General features: G+C 48.1%; 1 pseudogene; it reads right to left on the bottom strand.

The window, feature by feature from the left end:
• Positions 1–10,118: 10,118 nt before the first annotated feature.
• Positions 10,119–15,656, bottom strand: LOC103634121 (protein PIN-LIKES 7-like; annotated as a pseudogene).
• Between the last annotated feature and the right edge of the window lie 8,038 nt (positions 15,657–23,694).

The following is a 23,694-nucleotide window of genomic DNA, read 5'->3' as shown; positions in this document are numbered from 1 at the left end:
GCGTACCGGAAACTTCGAGCAACATGCTCACTAAACATGGCTGTCAACTTGGCATCCACATGTTTAAAAATTTTATAAAACACAAACAAAGTCAGAAAATCATGAAACTTGTCCACGTGTCATGATATCATATGTACAGGTTGTGATAAAAATTTTAGAATGTTTGGAGAAAGTTGTGAGGCACTATGTGTAGAAACCTAGAGGACTACACATGAAATCATAGAGTTTCAATGTGAATCTCTTAGGTTTCTACACATAGTGTCTTACAACTTTCTCCAAACATTCTAAAATTTTTATCACAGCCTATACATATGATATCATGACACGTGGACAAGTTTCATGATTTTCTGACTTTGTTTGTGTTTTATACAATTTTTAAACATGTGGATGCCAAGTTGACGGCCATGTTTAGTGAGCATGTTGCTCGAAGTTTCCGGTACGCTTCTGAAATCGGTCGTAACTTATGCTAAGTAACATGAATATCATTTTTTCATGCACGGTTTTCCAAGTTTCGAGTGACCTGCAGTTCAAATTTGAATTTTCTGAAGAATTTCAAAAAAAACGAACTAAATCTACTAACGATTGAAAACTCTGTTATAATTGTCCACAAATGATACATGTAGGTCTACATAGTGTAGGAACATACCACAAAAAGTTTGGGAGACAAAATCAAAAAAAATAAAAATATACTTTGCCGAGTGTCAAGAGATGACACTCGGCAAAGCTTCCTTTGCCGAGTGTCTAGTGACACTCGGCAAAGAAGCCTCTTTGCCGAGAGCCAACGGTTGGCACTCGGCAAAGACTAACGGCCGTCAGCTTTGGGACGGCCGCTGACGGCTTTTTGCCGAGAGCCTCCTTTGTCGAGTGTTTGACACTCGGCAAACCTGTCTTTGCCGAGTGCTGTCCTCTGCCGAGTGTCCAGCACTCGGTAAAGGGTCTCTTTGCCGAGAGCCTGACTTTACCGAGTGCGGCTCTCGGCAAAGCCTTATTTGCCGAGTGCCCGACAAAAGGCACTCGGCAAAGAATCCAACACTCGGCAAAGCCTCGGATTCCGGTAGTGATGCCTTCAACCAGCTGATGATCCTTGTCACCAATTAACTTGGATCCAGCTCAGTCACCCTGACCAAATGATCAGACCCAACTATGACATATCTATCCAAAAACTCGATTAGTCATCACCCCCACTAGGGTCGAGTCGATCGTAACAAAGCTAACAGAGATGATTCCCTGATCGGGATAACCCAGCCCCCCAAATCACTCCAAACAAGAATCTCAGCCAAGTCACCTCACTCACACAATCCCGACCTCTATCACCCAAGACGAGATAACAAAAAATAAGTATCCATGGAAGGGTCCCAAAACCCATGGGTAGTGTAACCTGATAAGGGCATGTTCGGTTACATCAATCCAAAAGAGGATTGGAGTGGATTCAATCCCCTCCAAGTCAAAAATGACTAGGAGGGGATTTAAACCCCTCCAATCCCCTTCTGGATTGGTGTAACCGAACAAGCTCTAAGGACTAGTTTGGATACTTTAGGATTATAGTGTTTTGGAGGGATTGGAGAGGGTGTAAATCCCTAATAGATCAAATACTCTATCAATACATCTCAATCCACTCCAATCACACTCATTACTAGAGTATCCAAACTAGGCCTAAAGGGGATACATCTATAATCTTGTAACAGCCCAGCACACATCCCTAAACGAGACCTGCAAAGGACAAAACATGAACAAAACACAAGACTCCAAGATTTAAATGAGCGCACAGCAAATCAGATTGACAATCATAAGATGATGCTCCAGCATGAAATGCCACACTCATAGCCTTTCTAATTAAGGTTTTGCCTTACTTGGTTTTAATATGTCTAAAATAACTTTCACCCTTTGAAGAAAAAGAAAAGAGTAGAGAGAGTAACACCCAGATTTTGTGTGCTAAAAAAAGAAAATTTTATATTAAAAATTCAAGGTGTTACACCTAGGGGTGGAAACGAACCGTCGGCTCGGCTCATTCCTGGAGCCAACGAGCCTGGCGATAAATGCAAAATTACTCTCTAAATTATAATATAAAATATCAAAAATAATTTAAATAATATATTATAAACTAGTAAAATAAATATATTACTAATATAGTATAGAAAATAGATGAATTTTATACGGTAATATCAAATAACATAAACTAATTGTCTATTTGAAACTAATATTATATGCTAATTAGAATTTTATGTAGCAAATTATTGTTTGATCGAGCCACGAGCTAGCTCGCGAGCCACCGCGAGACGAGTCGAGCTAGCTCGCGAGCCACCGCGACACGAGCCGAGCTGTCTCGCTCTTTTTACGAGCCACAAAAACAGGATCAGCTCAAGCTCGTTCTGAGTGTCGAGACGCTCTGAGCCAAGCCGAGTTGCTGTGACCCCGAGCTAGCTCGTCAAGCTCGAGCTTTTTTTCTAGCCCTAGTTACACCAACAAAAATTATTTGATTTGGTCAAAAAAAAACCTAATTTACATCAGTCTCTAGCAGGGTGTTGCATTTATATAGTTAAAAAAAGTTAAACCGGACCACATTCATCACTAAGTCCTAGCTACGCCACTGGTTGACCGGCCAACACATCGATGGGATAAGTACACGATTGATTTCAAGCACGCTAAGATTCGTATATTATGTTACTTCAATATACCTTAATTTTATGTTGATCCTCCACCGCTGCTCGGTGCTCGCATTGGCGGGTCCCGTGGCGTCGAGACAGGAGACCCGCATGGTAGTGGTACGTCCTCCGAACAGGTATGACACTGGGTCGGATTTTGTTCGGGTATAATAATACATGACCCGAAATTGTACCTGAGACTTCTAGAAATATCCATATCTACCAAGTCAATCGTGCGAGAAACTGTATCCGTATCCGTGCTCATCCGGTATCCAACGGGTATCGGGTATCCAGTGGATATGTTATTGTAGACTAAATAACATTCGGTCAGTATTATAATAAATGCATAAAATATTTTAGTTTTTATCTAAGCACCAATGCAACACGAGAATGACTATATTTGGCTATATGTCGATACAATAGCTCAACTCATAATTATCACATCCAATAAATTTAAATTTGAGTACAGAGAATAAAAACTTAATGAATTCATAACAGTTGACAGTCATAACATTGTCAATGTCTCATTGGTCTCGATTACATTACAGTTGACTGCTAACACAACACAAATTAAAATTCAATAATCAACAACACATGCGGGTGAGTTTTTCTAGTGAATGTAGCACATTTTTAGTGGATGTAGCACCTTTAAAGATATATATTGATATTTCAGGTATCCACTGGATATCCGTGTGATAAACACAACGGGTAGAAGGGTGCCCGATCTTTCGATGAGAGATGATGGTGGTGGAAAACTTGTTGGAGAACGACGTTGGCTGCCCGACTACTACAACCAAGATGGTGTGGCGCCTTAAGCGACAGGTACACCGTCTCCTAATAACTACGATTTGGGGTGGAGGTCGACGTTGTGCTATTCGACTACAACAACCACAAGGGTGTTGTGCCTTAGCGATAGTTACACCGGCTCCTATTGTTGCTGCTCTTGCCGTGCCAAGAACAGCCTTGAACCTGCAAGTAATCGAGAACAAGTAATAACAAGACAAAAAGCTAACGCTCACGGATCTGATAGAGTTGGGGTTCTGTTTCAAGTATCCGGGTGGTCTAGCCGACACACGCGTTTACAAGGAAGTAGCAAAGGCTAAACTTACATCAAACAAAACCCCCAGTTCTTTGGTGGCTGCTAGTTGCTTAAATAGAGGAATAGAAAGGAGTTCTAATGGAGAACGAAACTCTCTCGGTAGTTTTTGGACGCCTCATTTGGTTTATGTCATTGATTCTTGATGCACCTGAAAGTAGACGAAGAGAGCTTTCCAACAAGTAGTTATTTGCACTAAACAACCTTGGGAGTGGAAAGTTATGCTCCATTTAATTTGGTGCATGCTGCAGTTACGAAATTGACTTGGGTAGAGCAGGAGTTCACTCAGCAGTTTCTGGACGCTTAGTGTCTAATCTCTCGTTGATTCTTGATCCACTAGAAAGTAGACGAGGAGACCTTTCCAACAAGTGCTTATTTGCTTTAAACAACCTTGGGAGTTGAAAGATATGCCTTCTTTAACATCCACTTGTTGCAGTTACGAAATTATCTCGGGTGCAACAGCTTTTATTGCTTTGTTGTTTTCTCCACTCCAAGATGGTTCACCTCCCAAACACTTGAGCATAATAAAGTCGTAGCAAGGCTTTAGTACCACATTTAAAGAAGAATTAGCTTCAGCAGCCAGAAACGAGTTCACCTTATAATTAAGTTTACGTGCACAAGCTCATGTCATTGGTCCCTGATTAGCTACGAATGGTGAAGTGATCATTGGTGTGGTTGTATCAATGGCAGCGATGTCCTTATCATCCTCCCCTCCTTACAATAGAATTGTCCTCGACTCTAGCGTGTACTCCTCACCCAAGTATGTGGTCAATCTTATGATGTGATTGCCTGATTAGGGGATGTTGGAAATATCATTACTTGGACCCCAATCAACTTCTTTGTTCCTCAAAGCCTTCCTTGTACCCTTAACACATCGCTTGATCCATGTAAGAAGTTCTACAAATAAAAGTATACACACTTTACGGCGCAGTATCAATTCTTCAAATATATCGATGGTAGTTATAATGTGGAAGAGTTTCACCTTCGCAGCAAGAGCCATTGACATGGTCATATCTGAGCAGGTTATGTTCTCATCATTCTCCTCTTCTTGACAGCAAACTGTCCTCTGTGTTGCATCATGATTGATGTTCATGACTAAGGTTTTATCATGATCTTCTAAAAATAAACCTGAAACTTTTACTAAAGTACATGGAAACAATAATTTCTCCACTTCTTGAGAACATGCCAATATCTTATTTGTGCAATGTGAAGAAACACTATATATTGATAAAATATAAACTCTATGCACTAAAAATTGTCCTGTATTGTTGCACTTGCCAGCAAAGTAAAATATAGCATGAGAAGGACAAGGCATAGTTGACCTATCAAATAAAATATTGTCCAAATTACCGAGCTCACAAAGATCATCAAACTCAATATAGCCCCAAATATTAAAAGAAGAGAGCAAATTTATTTCTTCAGTTTCGTTTGCAATACAAATGACATGTTCTTTTTTAGCCAAAATGTTTGGTTCAATATCAGATGTAACATGTTCATTCACTAGTTGTTTCCTGAATAAAAGTGAATTATCCACCAACTCTTCGCTATCACAAGGGTCAGCAAACAATACTTCTTGTGATGACGGAAAAACAACATCAATTTTCTCTATTTTGTGCTCTTGTTCAGCATGTAGAGGAGACAAAAAAGAGGAACTATGTGTCGCATGTTCGGTGCATGTATAATTGTATAACACGATCTCCTTTTCAGCTTTACATGCAAGCAAAAACAAGTGAGAAAGGTGTCCATAAGTTTCATGCATGACCATAGTATGAATTTCAGAATTGAGTCCGTTTGTAAACCTTGTCATTACATCTTCCATGTATTCATCTAAACCAGCAAACGTGGTACAAATTTTAAAATCATGATAATATTCTTTTGCAGTCCAAGCACCCTGCTTCAAAGTGTCTAATTCAGAAAGTAAGTGATCAACATAGTATGCAGGAATGAATGCATCTCTAAAATGAAATTTGAATTCTTCCCAAGACTGTGGAACTTTGTTGTGCCTACAAATGTATTTCCATTCCATCAATGCGTGCTCAGTTAACACATTAGAGGCAATATAATTTTTTTGTTTTTGAGATAGATCATGCTCATCGAATTCCTCATCTACCTTGAGCTCCCAATCAATGTATGCATGAGGATCGAATTTATCGGCATATGAAGGCAAGTGTTGAATGATGCCTCCAATATAACGTTCGGTTGGGTCAAAAATGTCCATATCACCTGCCATGTTTAGTAAAGACAAGAAACAATAAAAATATCTTTGATTCTATAAACTACTAGGAATCATTGTTGTAATCTCTCACTCTCAAACTGGTTAAAAAAGTTCTTACAAGTTCTCACCACGCAAAACAGGAGGCGTTGGCAAACAGCACGAACAACAACAACAACAGTGGCTGCTAGCACAACCTGGTGGTGTTGTAGAAAATTTTGTGGATTTATAGGTGGCTGCTAAAACAATAGTTCCAAGGAATAGCTAGTACCACGTTAGCCACAACAAGTTGAATAAACGTTCCACAATGGTGCTGGGCTGGTTCTAGTCCAAACCGTAATAGAGACGCGAGCTGTTACACAAATGATATCACCAAATACTCAAAACAGCAAGCTGACTTATAAAATTGTGAAACGATGGCACACAAACTGTCTTTGTTTTGTGGAATTTTATCTACCAATATTCTTACTGCGATTTTTTTTCTCTTTTTTGTACGTGTTTTTTTATGATCAGCGCGGCTTTTTTGTGCACTTGCCTTTTCCTTTCCCTTGTTTTTTTGAACTACAGCTAGAGAACTAAAAATGGTGATCTAAACAAGGTGGTGCGAACTCGAAACTCTAGCAGCAAGAAACTTTGGACCAGCAACTCGACACAAATGCAGCAATCGTGAATTCAACAAGTCAAAAACTAAGTAGTAAAGCAAAGGCTCAAAATGTTTTTAGGTGATTTTCTGCTCTAAATATATCTTTGGCAAAAGTGGACTGTAGGTAAATAAAATAAGGAAGATGGAGATCTCTCACCGAGCAACCTGAAATTTGATACCACTTGATAAACCCAACGAGTAGAAGGGTGCCCGATCTTTCGATGAGAGATGATGGTGGTGGAAAACTTGTTGGAGAACGACGTTGGTTGCCCGACTACCACAACCAAGATGGTGTGGTGCCTTGAGCGACAGGTACACCATCTCCTGATAACTACGATTTGGGGTGGAGGTCGACATTATGCTATCCGACTACAACAACCACAAGGGTGTTGCGCCTTACCGATAGTTACACTGACTCCTGTTGTTGCTGCTCTTGCCGTGCCAAGAACAGCCTTGAACCTGCAAGTAATCGAGAACAAGTAAGAACAAGATAAAAAGCTGACGCTCACGGATCTGATAGAGTTGGGGTTCTGTTTCAAGTATCCGGGTGGTCTAGCCGACACACGTGTTTACAAGGAAGTAGCAAAGGCTAAACTTACATCAAACAAAAACCCCAGTTCTTTGGTGGCTGTTAGTTGCTTAAATAGAGGAATAGAAAGGAGTTCTAATGGAGAACGAAACTCTCTCGGTAGTTTTTGGACACCTCGTTTGGTTTTTGTCATTGATTCTTGATGCACCTGAAAGTAGACGAAGAGAGCTTTCCAACAAGTAGTTATTTGCACTAAACAACCTTGGGAGTGGAAAGTTATGCTCCATTTAATTTGGTGCATGTTGCAGTTACGAAATTGACTTGGGTAGAGCAGGAGTTCACTCAGCAGTTTCTGGACGCTTAGTGTCTGATCTCTCGTTGATTCTTGATCCACTAGAAAGTAGACGAAGAGACCTTTCCAACAAGTGCTTATTTGCTTTAAACAACCTTGGGAGTTGAAAGATATGCCCTCTTTAACATCCACTTGCTGCAGTTACGAAATTATTTCGGGTGCAACAACTTTTATTGCTTTGTTGTTTTATCCACTCCAAGATGGTTCACCTCCCAAACACCTGAGCATAATAAAGTCGTAGCAAGGCTTTAGTACTACATTTAAAGAAGAACTAGGTGAGTGCCCGTGCGTTGCAACGGAAATATATAATACCACGACAAGTTATATATGTGTGTGTTATACTGTTATTAGAAAATGTTTCGCAATCCATTTGTGATCCTAGCCATGTATAAATTTTGTTATCTTAATCTAGCTATTTCACCTCTACATAATACAGCACCTGTGTGTTGCGATGGCACAGTCATATTTGATGAGTGACTCTAGCAATCCATTATCATGGCATGTCTATTATGCATAAAATTCACATAAAAGTAAATTTGACTTCAAGCATGAATAGAAAGTAACATACGAGAAATTCATATATCCTTAGTTGCTATAACATATTTTCTGCAAGTTGATGAGGCTAAGTTTATTTGGTCTATATTGTAACTTAGCAATAGATATACAATTTAGTCCATGGACACAATTAGGAACCTACTCTCTACAACCTAAGCATATGATACGAACTTCACATATATTATCATTGATCTCAACCTTTGTACATGGTCAAAATTAGGAACCTACCATCTATAACCTAAGCATTTGATACAAACTTCACATAAATTATCATTGATCTCAACATGAGCATCTGATACGAACTTCATATATATTATCGTTGATCTTATTCTCAAAATCTTTTTCGGCAACCAATAACCAATACAGTATTACCATGGCCTCGATGACGACGCAGTCCATAAATGGCCCCATGCGTGCTGTGAGGTTCTTGATGTAGGTTGCCTCATAGAGCTTCTTCTTCCCTGCCTCGATGGCCTCAACACTTGACTTGCTCAATCAAACTATTAACAAGTAACCCTATGACTACGAATGCTTCCCGCCAAACAGATCCCATAATGAAGATATTTCATTTTATGGTTTTCTAGTAAATACACTACGAGATGCTCAATAGTTGTAGAAGAGAAACACCAAATTTCTCAACAACAACAAAAAGAAAGAAGAATTAACTGAATAGCCACAATCTAGAGAGCATGTCCATATAATGCTTACAAAAAACATAGTGTTAAATTTATTCCCCGCAGGGATCGAGAAGACCAGATTTGCCTAAATCTAGAGAGCAGAAGCAATAGGTCTGGCCAGACTTAGAATTTAAAGATGGAAAAGTTTTGCCTTAATATGAAATATGATCCTTCCCTTCAGTTTCTATGTTGTTCTTTGGAAAAAGTAAAACAATCAATGAACACCATAATTATGGTTTGAGATAAAGACCTAGTATCATGAATCATATGAAGTTCAGAATGTATATGATTATTTTTCTAGTTGTGACTCAATCGCCTCATGGGCTTTTGCAAGTATATGTACTTGGAGTCCAGTAAGACACCTAGAAATTATAGAAAGTGTGAAAATCAAACATACCATGAATCACCGAAACTTCTGATTTCTATAACCAACTTCTTTCTTTTGTCCCATGTTGGCCCAAACATCTTTGTACACAACGTCTGCTCCCTTAACTGCTTCCTTGGGATATAGATTTGACAGGTGAGAGAACAATAGTTTCTACAAATTGACAAGGTTATGAAAGGAGCCAAAGCGCCCTTAGAATACCCAAATGCAGAATAATACCAATTAGCACATCAGAAGTCTGACTGGTAAATTGAATTGACACGCCATCTTATCTAAGTCAATACTTTATAACAGTGAAAAAAACTGTTTGCAACTCTAGCATTGCAACCCTGAAGGATTGACGCAGAGAACTGCAAGTTTTCACCCATCCCATAAATTCAATGTGGCACATAATGTGTAACATTATAGTAGACCCCAAACAACCTATGATCTGGGGAGTAGTGGAAAAAAGCAAAAATAAACCGCGGATGCCTCTCGCCATCCGAGCAGAGCGGCAACACACCACCGGAAGATCACCTCATCCTCCAACCTGAATGGAGGCATCGCCGACAACTACCTGGACAACTCATTAGACATGGCGAAATTGTGAAAGCTTGGCCTTCACATGTTCCTCCAATGGCTGCAGAGGATACAAAAATGAGCATCAGAGATTCAGTTTTCAGCACCGACAAACAGCAAAATGGAGGCTTCGAAGGACTGGAACTTGAGGAAGGTGACTGTATAGTGTACCTCAGTGCTGCGACATGCTAAAACATCAGGTACTAACCAAATCCATCTAAGTCCTCGAACAATATGTTTGTAGCAGTAGGCTTAGTTTTCTACACAAATGTAATTTCTCAGCCTTGAGAGCTAACACGAAATCTTTTTTACAGATCAAATACTCAAGAATAATAGTACCCTTCTTCATTTGTTTTTCTGTAGGGATGATTCCTTGTTTCTTCGTGTGTATTCATGGAACAAAATGGAACCCTCTACTTCCATGAATTGTTTGAATTATGTCAATAATTGCCGACTAATAGGTCAGCCATTACCCATCAGCCCAACACAATAAATTAATAAACAATTACCTATATGATCATAGTCTACTACTGCCTATGTGTATATATATTGTTGTATGTCACCTTTAGCTTTTGCTCCTGCTCATTGAGACATGAGACCCATCACCATCCCCTCCTTTCCTGTTGCTAAGCTGAATGCCTTGAGCAACAATAGGCTCAGAAAATGCTACTGTGCATTGGTTCCGGTGACCAACTTCAATCAAGACAGAACGGACATGAAGACCGTCGACCACGCCGTCAGCGCAACCGCGGCAACGAGGTACGTCCAGCGAAAAATCACGGAGCATTCCTCTTGTCCAACGTCGAACAGCTGAGCCATCGTTCCTGAACCACACGAGTCTCTCAGGAATCAGGCTGCCAAACACAGCAGAAACGGAGCGCCATCGATCGGCTTCAGAGTTTCATGGACATACGTACTGATATTCATCGCGGGAGGCATGGCGAACTGCACCATCAGCACGTAGCGGTACAGCAGGTCACGGGACAGGAAGCCGAGGCCGTACGCGACGCGGACAACAGCGATGCCGATCAGCGGGAGGAGCACGAAGCGGACACACAGGATCACGACGATCACCGCACGCTTTAGCCCCGACTTTCTGAAGCCATGCACGCACACATCCATAGCGACTTCAGAGTTCAGATCAGTTTCAGAACGCGCGGTCGTCCCGTCCAGGGGGTGGACGTGCTTGGATCGCCACTGTGTCTGATTCTGATCGAAATAGCGCCCACCTTGAGTCAGGTTTCCGCCTAGGATAAGGGTGATGCAAGGGATTGTGTCGTCGCTGCAACAGAAGCAGACCGTGAATGACCAGCCTGAAGAGGTGTTGACAGGCAGTAGTAGGCGGTTTGAAACACTCTGTCGTCCGATGTGCATGCTTACCCCATCAACTGGAGGGAATCCTGTATAACTTTGAAAGGAGCTTCGTCGCCAACGATTAGGGATTTCAGCCATGGGACCAGGCCAACAACGAACCCAATTATCTGATCCAAGATGTGGCATCAACATCAGAGTTGGTCCTTCCAATTCCAACTACGTACCACAGCGAAGTGAGAAGCGAGATACCTAAACATACCGCGGATATGGTGGGCGGTGCCATCACCTCCTCGATGAACTGGTGGATAGCGTCTTTCAGCTTCGTCCAGAACCCCTTGTCAGCGACCTCGCTCTCGCAGGACAAGAGAGGGACCTCCTGTAGTTCTGACGAGTCAGTTTCTCCCAATATTCCACCGTGACCATGCATGGCCGCCGACGATGCAGTCGACTACAACAACAACAACAACAACAAAGCCTTTTTGTCCCAAGCACGTTGGGGTAGGCTAGAGATGAAACCCCGTATGAAAACCTCAGAGCTCAACCCCCAAAGAACAGAAAAGGGAAACAAAGGCAAAGGAGAACCGAAAACAACGAAACGGGGAAACACATAAAAGAGATAAAACCCACAAGGACCAGCAAGATCTAAAATGGACACAAGAAAAGGTCAAACGATTAAGGAGGAAAAGCGAAACTATCAATCAGGGTTCTGGCACGTGAATTGCACACTTCCACCCCTTCCTATCTGCGGCGAGCTCTTTGTCAATATTCCACTCCTTCAGGTCTCTCTTCACAGCCTCTGTCCACGTCAAAGTTGGTCGACCTCTACCTCTCTTCACATTTTCGGGACGCCTAATTATTCCGATATGCACTGGTGCCTCTTCAGGTCTTCGTTGGATATGTCCAAACCATCTCAAGCGATGTTGCATAAGCTTCTCCTCAATTGGCGCCACTCCTACTCTCTCTCGTATATCATCATTCCGGACTCGATCTCTCCTTGTGTGGCCACATATCCAGCGCAACATACGCATCTCTGCCACACTTAGTTGTTGGACATGTCGTCTTTTAGTGGGCCAACATTCTGCTCCATACAACATAGCCGGCCGGATTGCTGTCCTGTAGAATTTGCCTTTTAGTTTGCGTGGCACCCGGTGGTCGCATAAGACACCCGCAGCTTGTCGCCACTTCAACCATCCGGCTTTAATTCTATGACTGACATCCTCATCGATGTCTCCCTCCTTTTGAAGCATTGATCCTAAGTAACAAAAAGTGTCTTTCTTGGGTACCACTTGCCCATCAAGACTAACATCGCCATCCTCATACCCCATGGCACTGAAATCACACTTCATATACTCTGTTTTAGACCTACTAAGCCTAAAACCTTTTGCTTCCAGCGTCTGCCTCCACAATTCCAACTTTTGAGAAACACCACTCCTACTCTCCTCAATAAGTACCACATCATCGGCAAAAAGCATACACCACGGTAAAACTCCTTGTATGTCCCTTGTGACCTCATCTATCACCAAAGCGAAAAGATAAGGGCTCAAAGCCGACCCTTGATGTAGTCCTATGTTAATTGGAAAGTCATCGGTGTCTCCATCACTTGTTCGGACACTTGTCACAACATTAGTGTACATATCTTTAATAAGATTAATGTACTTTGTTGCTACTTTGTGTTTTTCCAAGGCCCACCACATTACACTCCTAGGTACTTTGTCATAAGCCTTCTCCAAGTCTATGAAGACTATATGCAGGTCTTTCTTTTGTTCTCTGAATCTCTCCATAAGTTGTCTTAGTAAGAAAATGGCCTCCATAGTTGATCTCCCGGGCATGAAACCAAACTGATTTTGGGTCACGCTCGTCATCTTTCGCAGGCGGTGTTCAATGACTCTCTCCCATAGCTTCATTGTATGGCTCATGAGCTTAATTCCACGATAATTAGTACAACTTTGAACATCTCCTTTGTTCTTGAAGATTGGTACTAATGTACTCCGCCGCCACTCGTCGGGCATTCTGTTTGCCCGAAAGATGGTGTTGAAAAGCTTAGTCAGCCATACTATCGCTATGTCTCCAAGACATCTCCATACCTCGATAGGGATACCATCAGGGCCCATCGCCTTTCCTACCTTCATCCTTTTTAGCGTCTCCTTAACTTCATATTCTTGTATCCTTCGTACAAAACCCCTGTTGTTGTCATCGAATGGTTCGTCCAATTCTATTGTAGCACTCTCATTCCCTCCATTGAACAATTTGTTGAAGTACTCCTTCCATCTGTTCTTGATCTCTTCACTCTTCACTAATAGTTGGTTTGCTTCATCCTTGATGCATTTGACTTGGTTGACATCCCTTGTCTTCCTTTCACGAATCTTGGCCATCCTATAGATATCCTTTTCTCCCTGCTTTGTGTCCAGCCGTTGATAAAGGTCGTCATAGGCTTGACCCCGGGCTCTACTAACCGCTCGCTTTGCAGACTTCTTCGCTATCCTGTACTTCTCTATGTTTTCTGCACACTTGTCATGATGTAAGCGTTTGTAGCAATCTTTCTTCTCCTTGATAGCCTTTTGGACATCTTCGTTCCACCATGCTCGTGCTCGCGATGCAGTCGACTACGCTGTAAAATTGCTTACCATTTGGTGTTCTTCCTCTTCCCCGTGCTCGTGCTCGCGAGGCTTGACTGATGTCGGAAGAGGTGCCTCCTCGTCAGCGCAGCCAGTTGGCCCATCTTCTTTCGCTTGCTCATGCTCCTCGTCGCTGTCGGCTGGGAACTAGATGCTTTTAGACTGCATCTTGTTGTACATCTTACCGGACTTCTGCATCAGGGTGTACGTGTGCGTCCATATGAAGAGGCCACCCAGCTGCCCAATGCGGAGCAAGACAGATTCACTCAGACTGAAGAACTCGCTAGACTCGTGTATGTATGTGGGAAATTAAACAAACAAGATAGTTAGCCCCTTACAGCCATGGACAAGGATAAGTAGGAGAGACTGCGTGAGCGGCAAGTGCTTGAATCATCCCCAAACGGGTTCCCGTCTTTGTCGCATACAGCCGGGACAATGATCAGGAGCAGGTTTCCGAGATTTCCTGTGTTTGTCAGTAGAGGCCATTACTGATGTATCAACTCGGCTTGCATGCGGATTGAACATTATGTTTCCATTATCTACAAAAAATGCAGACTGAATGAAACATGAACGTCCAGTGACGAAACTGTACCTGGCTGAGCAGAAGGCCATGATCAAGCCCCTGAAGTGCTGCGGTGGCTTCAATATGCTGCAAGCTATCCAGCCCAGGGTGCCACCGATAATGAACGTGATCGCTATATTAACTGGCACAAACCACCTGCAGAACAGAAGGCGTATGTGTGTGTGTGGTGTCAATTATGGCACTTGAACAGCTACAAACAAGTATTATAACTTCTACCTACAAATAACATTTATGTCCCGAGGAATGAAAATACAACACACAAATCTCATTATCACTTTTACCCTTTGAATAAAAGTCACATCCTTCAGTAGCACCTCCAAGTCTAGTCTCCAGTCTCCTCGGCATTGTGCTGGATCAATCTGCAGCGAGAACATAAGGAAGCAATTAACGAAGGAATTAATATGATACAACCTGCTTCTAGATAGATATCTCCTACGCGCATTATTTGAACTATCTAGTAGCTTCAGCTCCGCGCGAGCTGGTTGGTGCGCGACCGAACAAAGCCGGAGATCGAAGCTGGACCAAAAGCGGGGTCTAGGCGGAAGTGTGCCTTTAAGAGGGATGGGGTCAAGGGCGAGCTAGGCGGGGAGGAGTCACGGGCGCACGCGCACGGTGGGGCACACCGAGGCGGCAAGGGAGGCGGAGGAACAGATGCGCACGCTACGGATCGATGGGGGAGGGGACTCGACAGGGGAGGTCACGAGACGTCGAAAGTTGTGGCTTGGTGACCGCGGGAAGGGACGAGATCTGTCGTCGTGAGCATGAGAGAGCGGCGGCGGTATACCTTGTGGTAGGTGGTGCCGTCGGGCTCGACGACCCAGCCGTATGGGTATCGCGAGGTGGAGTGGCGGACGCGTGTGCGACGGTTGCAGTCGAGCGTGGAGCACCGCTCGGATGAGGGGTCGGGGCCGAAGATGTGGTCCCTACCGACGAAGTACCCGGTTTAGACCTCGGGGACGGGGACCCCGACGTCGAACCATATCTCGTCCCTTCTCGCCAGGAAGACCATCTCTCTTCTCCCAAGTGCGGATGCTCGCTTATATCAGCCAGCGTGCAACATTCACGGAGGATGGTTGGGCGGGTGTAGCATTCGCAGAGGACGGTTAGAGAGGTGTTGGTGCTTGCGGCTGTTGCGGCATCGTTCCGGTGAGGTGGGGATTACCATCGGGCTTGAGGATCCGCGCGGCCTCGGCGCCAGGTCAGCCAAGAGCTTGGCGGCGTCAAGGGCACGCCCCGCGAAGACAAAGTCGACGGACGACGCGTTGACCGGAATCCTCCGGTCGCCCTCACGACGACAAGCGATGGTGAGCGCCTCCTGGCAATGGCAACGACGAGAGTGGAGGAATGTGGGAGGAGGGGTGAGCACGTGGGGCGGCTGCGGGATGCGCGCTCGGATCCGCGAGGATGGAAGGAGCGCCTGGGGGATCCACGAGAGGAAATCTTGTCTGCGAGATTTGGGAAGCAACTTCCCTTGCGCGGGCGCGGCGGCTGCCATCGGCGGCGGGTGCTGCGGGCGCGGGGAGGAGGAAGCGGGCGGATCGCGCGGTGTATGTGGGGAGGCTGCGGGATGCGTGGCTGGGGCGGCTGCGGGATGCGAGCGCGGCAGAATGTGTGCCATACGAGTGGTTGGACGCCTACACTACTAACATAATTAGTAGTAGAGATTAGCTTCAGCAGCCAGAAATGAGTTCACCTTATAATTAAGTTTACGTGCACAAGCTCATGTCATTGGTCCTTGATTTGCTACGAATGGTGAAGTGATTATTGGTGTGGTTGTATCATTGGGGGAACCGCCGGCCTCACGCGCGGACGCGGTTGATGCGACCGTTGGACGACGAACATCCTCGTACTCCAACAAAAATCGCGCGGTCGCAAGTCAGCGCCACGGAATTCAAGCCCAATGTCACGGTCAAGCTACTCGTACAAACCCGCGGACATCTGTGTCTCCGCGGCTCGGCGCACAGCCACACCACACACACTGTTGAGAACTACGTTACCACGGATCACCAAATCCGCTCCCTTCCCTCCCGTCAGCAATAGAGGCGCAAGAAGTTGTAGAGAACCCGTCTCCCTTCCCATGAGCACGATAGAGGAAATACACGAGACACGATGTAGGGTTGGGCCTCTGGCCTCTTTCTCTTCTCTGTCTTATGAAGGGGTGTACAGGTTCCTTATATAGAGATGTGAGACCCCTCAGGGGCAAAGCAGGTATTTGCCCACATAACCCTAACTAGGGTTACTTAACACTCCCCCTTGGGCGAATACCGCGACCAACACATGCCTCGTTAAAACTTCGAAAAACCCAGTGGGAAAAATGTGGAGAAAGAGTGCATGGTGATACAAATTGCATTTGCACTTTGTTGCCTCGTTAAAAACCTCATGTGAGAAACTTCAAGAAAACTCACCAAGGGAAAAAGAGTACAACAACTGTCATCGGGACAGATTTTGATCCTCTGGGATCTAGATTCTATAGAATCTTCCACAAGGGCTAACTTTAGAAATGTGCTCCCCCTGGTCCTTGAAAAATTGTATCAATAAGGCAAAACATCTTCTTCTGGAAGTATATGCACATAAAGATTTAGCAAACGGATTGCATATCCTTCCAAGGACTATTTCAGGAACTTTACCTCTACTCACTTCTAGGATATACGAGGTAAGTGCACGTATCAATATAAATAAGCCACTTTGACTGATGGTGTTCGATCGACTGGATCTATATATTTGATAGAAAGTTTCATAAAGGTTCACATATTGATCATCAAGCTCACGCCTTCAGGGCATAGAATATGGCATTTATTGTCTCACGATTGTGATCAATATAAGCATTCGCTCCCCCTGACGATGACATCTATCAAAGTCGTTATCCCTCATAACTCAAGCATATTCTTCAAGATATATGTCTCATTGTTCATCTGGAATAACGAGAATATATGAGGTTGGGGTGCTATCATTTTCTATCTTACACCACAATTTTATACATAGTTGTGCAAAGCAAATAACATGTCCTTCAATAGGACTTAGGGGATAATATAGTTGCAATAGTACATATTCTAAATATGACACATCGCTCCAGGCGTTCATCCATTGCAACATCTATGATGGTGTAACAAAAGTCCATCAAGGATCATAATCCATCAGGGATTTTTCATCGATCAGATACATCGTTATAGTCTGTCATTCTGGCACAATGGGGATATTTTGCCAGTAACACCTAAACCTTATAGGTGCCATGAGGGCTTTAAAGGATACCGTAATTCCACATCTAGTGGAAAATACCATGAGTAAAGATCGTGGAATGCACATGTGCTTATTCGGTGAACTTCAAGTCCTTTGGTACCTCATCTTATTCTTTTTCGGGTCTATATGGGTCTTTATCCCTTTATAGGGATTATCAAACTTTGGTGTTTAACACAGACTTTATTTCTTCTGGAAAAGTTCCATCAAGGAACTATAATCTCATCTAGGAGATATTCTCTCTACATAGGAGAGTGATCATTCATCAGGAATGTATTATCTAGTACAAGATTTATATGTTGCATATTTATAATTCAAAGATATGAGTCCTCGTAGGATCTCATGCGGATCTTCAGAATCCTATTAACTGCATATTTTAATTCATGCCATTTGCCAAATATATTACATAGCGGAACAGTGTTTATTCAACACATATGTGGGATGGGTCTCTCACAAGACCACTTGAACCATCGCATTCACCACACATTATCTCAATAATGCCCATAAATGTCCGAACTTCAAGCTCGCGACTTTCGTTTTGCGATTATTGGTTCAACCTCGATTGCATTTATCAATGACCCGGTAAGAGAGCTTCAAGCACTCATGCCTAGGACTTTGCTTTGGATCCCTTTGCAATCTATAGAGACAAGATAGGTGTCGACACATTTGTCTCCCACATTTAATAATGATCTTCGTCATTTCCCAAAACGAAATATTCATTGTTCCGTATTCCCAGCACAATTATATTGTGTGCATTGCTAGGAATTTCATCATAAAGATGAACCTCTTCATGAGGCAAATCACCATCAGAGTGAATTAAACCGAGGAGAGTTATCACAGACCACGTGAATCTGCAATCAGAACATATGCTTTGACTAAGGTTGATGGATCATATTCGCAGGCGTCCCCGAGAATAGATCAAATACCAATAAGTCAAATGTGGATATGATATTAATCCCAGGTGTTGGCGTTTCGAGACCGGGGGGTCCCCGAGCCGACGAGTGAGTGTGCTGCGTGCCCCAGCCCAGATGGGTCGAGCGCGTGGGCGAGCGCGAAGGGGGGAGAGGCGAGGTGGCCGGAGACGGGCATGAGAGAGGTGGAGATCCCGCGGCCTTCGTGTTCGTCCCGCGCCCAGGTCGGGTGCGCTTGCAGTAGGGGGGTTACAAGCGTCCACGCGGGTGAGGGAAGCGAGCGGCCCCAAGAGAGCGCCTGTCTCGTCCTCGTCCCCGCGCGGCCAACCTTCTCTAAGAAGGCCCTGGTCCTTCCTTTTATAGTCGTAAGGAGAGGATCCAGGTGTACAATGGGGGGTGTAGCAGAGTGCTACGTGTCTAGCGGAGAGAGAGCTAGCGCCCTAGGTACATGCCAATGTGGCAGCCGGAGAGGTCTTGGCACCTTGCTGGCGTGATGTCGTGGCTGTCGGAGGAGCGACGGAGCCTAGCGGAGGGACAACTGTTGGAGCGGTCGAGTCCTTGCTGACGTCGCCCTGCTTCCGTAAGAGAGCTGAGAGCCGCCGTCGTCACAGAGCTTGTGGGGCGCCATCATTGTCCATCTGGCGGAGCTGGCCAGATGGGACACCGGTCTTGTTCTCCGTGACCCGAGTCGGCTCGGGGTAGGATGATGATGGCGCTCCTTGTTGACGTGGCGGGCCTGCGCCCTAGGTCGGGCAACGTGGGGGCTCCTCCGAAGCCGAGGTTGAGTCTGTCTTCTGTTGCCGAGGCCGAGTCCGAGCCATCGGGTCGGGCGAGGCGGAGGTCGTTCGGCCGAGGCCAGGGCGGAGTCCGAGCCCTGGGTCGGGCGAGGCGGAGTTTCGTCGTCTTCTGGGGCTGAGCCCGAGTCCGAGCCCTCGGGTCGGGCGAGGCGGAGGTCGTTCGGCCGAGGCCAGGGCGGAGTCCGAGCCCTGGGTCGGGCGAGGCGGAGTTTCATCGTCTTCTGGGGCTGAGCCCGAGTCCGAGCCCTGGGTCGGGCGGAGCGGAGTTCGCCGTCTTCCGGGTCTTAGCCTGAGTCCGAGCCCTGGGGTCGGGCGGAGCGGAGTTCGCCGTCTTCCGGGTCTTAGCCCGAGTCCGAGCCCTGGGGTCGGGCGGAGCGGAGTTCGCCGTCTTCCGGGTCTTAGCCCGAGTCCGAGCCCTGGGGTCGGGCGGAGCGGAGTTCGCCGTCTTCCGGGTCTTAGCCCGAGTCCGAGCCCTGGGGTCGGGCGGAGCGGAGTTCGCCGTCTTCCGGGTCTTAGCCCGAGTCCGAGCCCTGGGGTCGGGCGGAGCGGAGTTTCCTCTGGCGCCTTTGGCAGGGCCTGACTGCCTGTCAGACTCACTCTGTCGAGTGGCACTGCAGTCGGAGTGGCGCAGGCGGCGCTGTCCTTCTGTCAGACTGGTCAGTAGAGCGGTGGAGTGACGGCGGTCACTTCGGCTCTGCCGGGGGGCGCGTGTCAGGATAAAGGTGTCAGGCCACCTTTGCGTTAAATGCTCCTGCAACCTGGTCAGTCGGCGCGGCGATTTAGTCAGGGTTGCTTCTAAGCGAAGCCAAGGCCTCGGGCGAGCCGGAGGTGTGTCCGCCGTTAAAAGGGGGGCCTCGGGCGAGACGGAAGTCTCTCGAGGTCGGCTGCCCTTGGCCGAGGCTAGGCTCGAGCGAAGCGTGATCGAGTCACTCGTGTGGACTGATCCCTGACTTAATCGTACCCATCAGGCCTTTGCAGCTTTATGCTGATGGGGGTTACCAGCTGAGAATTAGGCGTCTTGAGGGTACCCCTAATTATGGTCCCCGACAGTAGCCCCCGAGCCTCGAAGGGAGTGTTAGCACTCGCTTGGAGGCTTTCGTCGCACTTTTTGCAAGGGGACCAGCCTTTCTCGGTTGCATTTTGTTCCGGTGGGTGCGCGCGAGCGCACCCGCCGGGTGTAGCCCCCGAGGCCTCGGAGGAGTGGTTACACTCCTTCGAGGTCTTAATGCCTCGCGTAATGCTTCGGCTGGTCTGGTCGTTCCCTCATGCGAACTGGCCGTAGCCCGGGTGCACGGTCGGGGTCCAAGCTCTCGGGCTGGTATGTTGACGCTGTCAACGGTTTGGCCGGAGCCGGGTTTGCGAGAGCAGCCCCCGAGCCTCTGCACAGGGCGAGAGGACGATCAGGGACAGACTCGGCTTTTTTACATACGCCCCTACGTCGCCTTTCCGCAAGGAGGAGGGGGGGAGAGCGCCATGTTACCCTCGATGGGCACCGAACATGGTGTCTCCGGTGAGCTGCAAGCGGGTAATCCGAGTGGACGTCCGTGCCCCGTTCGTTGGGGGTCGGCTAGGGGCCCAGAGGCACGCCCAAAAGTACCTGCGGGTGATTTGCCGGACCCGGTCCCCTGGCGACGGGGTCCGAGGGCTTGATGCCTCCCTCCGATGGGATTCCGTTACAATATCGTTCCCGCTGGTCTCGGAAATGTCCTAGGGTACCTCAGGAGCGCAGCCCGAGCCTCGGTTATGTATCGAACGTACCCCTGGTCATCCCTCGCTCGGCGTCTGAGGCGACTGTGAACCCTTCGGGGGCCAGCCTTCGAACCCCTGATCAGTAATGGGCGCGGAGCCCGAGTAGCCTGAGGCGGCCATGGAGCCCTTCGGGGGGGCGGCCTTCGAACCCCTGACCAGTAGTGGGTGTCGGGCCCACACGATCTGAGGCGACTGTTGAACCCCTCGGAGGGCCAGCCTTCGTACCTCTGATCAGTAGGGGGGGCTCGGAGCCCGGTTCCTTCACAGAGAAGGATCCTTTTCGGGGTATCCCCCTTTCCCGGTCCCTGTTGCAAGAGATAGAGAAAGAGGAAAAAAGGATACGAAATCGAACGACGTGGCGCACCTTTTTTGACGCGGTTATTACGGCGAAGGCGAAGCGTCGTCCGCTTCTCCTGCCAGAGGCGCCGCCTGTCCCGCCGCGGAGTTAATGCGACGGGGCGAGTGGTTGGCGGGGCGGCCGTTGCGCGTGCGCGAGCCGTTCGAGGAACGGATCACGGGTGCACCGTCTTCACGCCGTGGGAGGAGGCTCTCTTGCTGTCCCAGGATGGGACGTGAGCCTGGCTGACGACGTGACTGCTGCGCCCGCCCGCCTGCCACCGCCATTACTCTCGGCCCACTTTCGGCCGCTTTGACCAACGCGCCAGGCTGGCGCTGCTGGGTCGTGCGCTGGGTCGCCTCGAGTCGCGGCATAGGCTCCGCAACCGAAGAGGTGCGACTGTGGCACAAGTGGCAGTGCGGTTGCTTGCATGCAGCAACTGGCGCGCTGGTTGCGCGACGCGTGGGCCCGGGCCTCCAAGCCGGCGCGTCAGAAGTCGGAGAAGCGCGTCCACCTGGTGCGGTTGCATGCCGCCTGCATGGCTGCCCGCCCCTCCCGCCCGTTGGTCTGGGCGAAAGTGGGGAATCGCTTGTAACCGCTGGGCGGTTGTGTGCACCGCGCGCGGCGGTTTGGCTTCTTCTGCTTCTGAGTCGGTTTGCATGACATGCGGGACCCAGCCCCCGCGCCGCAGGGGAGGGCCTTGGAGCGTGTTGGAGAAGACTCGGCCCGTGGCGTTTGGGGGCGCACGTAGGGAGAGTCGCCTTTAAAAGGAGGGCGACCCTTTTCGGAAGGCAACCATGTCTTCTCCCTCCCTTATGCGTCGCGTCTTTCCATCTTCCAAGCCCTCGGATGGGGGGTACCCGCCGTCTTTCTGCCTCCTCGTCGGAGGAACGCAACTCCGTGGGAGTTGGTACCTTTTAGCCATCGTTCGGCTTCAAGGATTTTCATCATGCAGCCCGGTCGCACCCCTCCACCGGTGGTCACCCAGGATGGTGACCTCCGGCTTGATGGTGGGGGAAAGCGAGCCGGGCTGCGGCCCCTTCCCCTCCCTCGGCCTCAAGGATTTTCATCACCAAGGCTGGGGAGGGGAGAGTGCCGAGTTGGGGTTAGCCCCTGCGCGGGCGGTGGCCCGCTCCTTCACTCAGTGATGGGGGGGAGGGGCGGTCGTTGTCCGTGGCGCTGACAGCTGCAGCGTGCCCGGTCTTCAGACGCGAGTGGCTTCGGAGCCGCTTGCGGCGCCGGCGTCCGCCACGGCAGCTGGAAGAGGTTCTTCCGCCAGCGCGACAGCCCGGGCCGGCCACGGACTGACCTCCAACTCTACGGCCTTCTGCCCGTCCTTGCCTCACGAGTTTTGGCGTGGGCGGGGGCCTCCTGGCAGCAGCACCCGCCCTGAGGTCAGTTTTGCCGCTGTTCGACCCCCCGGAGCAGAAGTCGTCGTCGTCGCCGCTGCTGGAGCAGGTGACGGCGCGCCGTTCGTCGGCCTTCCGTTGCTCCGCAGGCCTTCCCCCTCGGAGTGGGGTTGTTCGTACCTGCGGAGGGGGAACCGGAGTTCCGTTTGTAATGGCACTTCGAATGCCAGTGTTTCTTGTTCATTGTGGCTGTCGAGGCCTGAACATGTATGTAATTTCGGCGCGGAGCCGTGTTTTTTCCTCATTTTCGAGCACTAAGTCTCGCCTGTTGATTATCTGAACCGCTTCACCAAGCGTGAGTCGCCCCGTGTCAAGGTGACGAGTGAGGTATCCGTATCCCGGAGGCGTAGGAATCCCTCGGCTCGATCGGCCTTGTTGTCTGAGGCTCCTCTAGCTTAGTTAAAGGGACCCCTTGGCCGCTCTTCGATGAGCCGAGGCCAGGGGTAGCGATATCAGTACGAACAGAGGTGGAGTTGGCTCGAAAATGGGAACCTGGTTGGCCGGAGCCTAGCCGGGTTGCCCGTCAGCGTGGCCCGACGTCAGAGTCGATGACCCGAGGCCTCGGGTCGGGCTGGCGCCCTTGGAAGATGCTTGGCCGAGGCCCCAGGGGTAACCGGCCGAGCCGCCTGCTCGGGCCGGATTCCCGGAGAAGTCCCCGGACCGCGTCGCCGTTCGAGGCTGGGTCGGACCTTGCTGAAGGCGTCGTCGATGCCGAGGGTGGTACGGCCCCCTTTAGCGTGAAGACCCGAACCTGCAGGATCAGATTGTCTTGTAGCGTGTGCCTTCTGCGGCCGCCGAGGCCAGAAAACACACCCTCGCTTCGTTGCAAAGCCGCGTCTCCTTTTCCTCTTATTTCGAGCATCTGGACTTTCCGTCGGTAACATGGATGTTTGTGTGGGCGAGAGTTGCTTCTCGCGGAAGGTGATGAGTGAGGTATCCGTATCCCAGAGGCATGGGAGTCCCTCGGCTCGGTCGGCCTTGCCGCTTACGCGTACTTTCGCCCGTCCATGAGGCCCTGTCACCGATTCAGTCGAGAAGGCTTGAAGGACCGTCTCGGCAGAAGAGCTTCCAAACGTGAAGACTTGTTCGGTCCGCA

This window comes from Zea mays, chromosome 7, assembly GCF_902167145.1.
Source record: "Zea mays cultivar B73 chromosome 7, Zm-B73-REFERENCE-NAM-5.0, whole genome shotgun sequence".
NCBI classification, from domain to species: domain Eukaryota; kingdom Viridiplantae; phylum Streptophyta; class Magnoliopsida; order Poales; family Poaceae; genus Zea; species Zea mays.
Note: the sequence above shows the minus strand (reverse complement) of the source record. Positions and strands in the feature narration are given on the sequence as shown.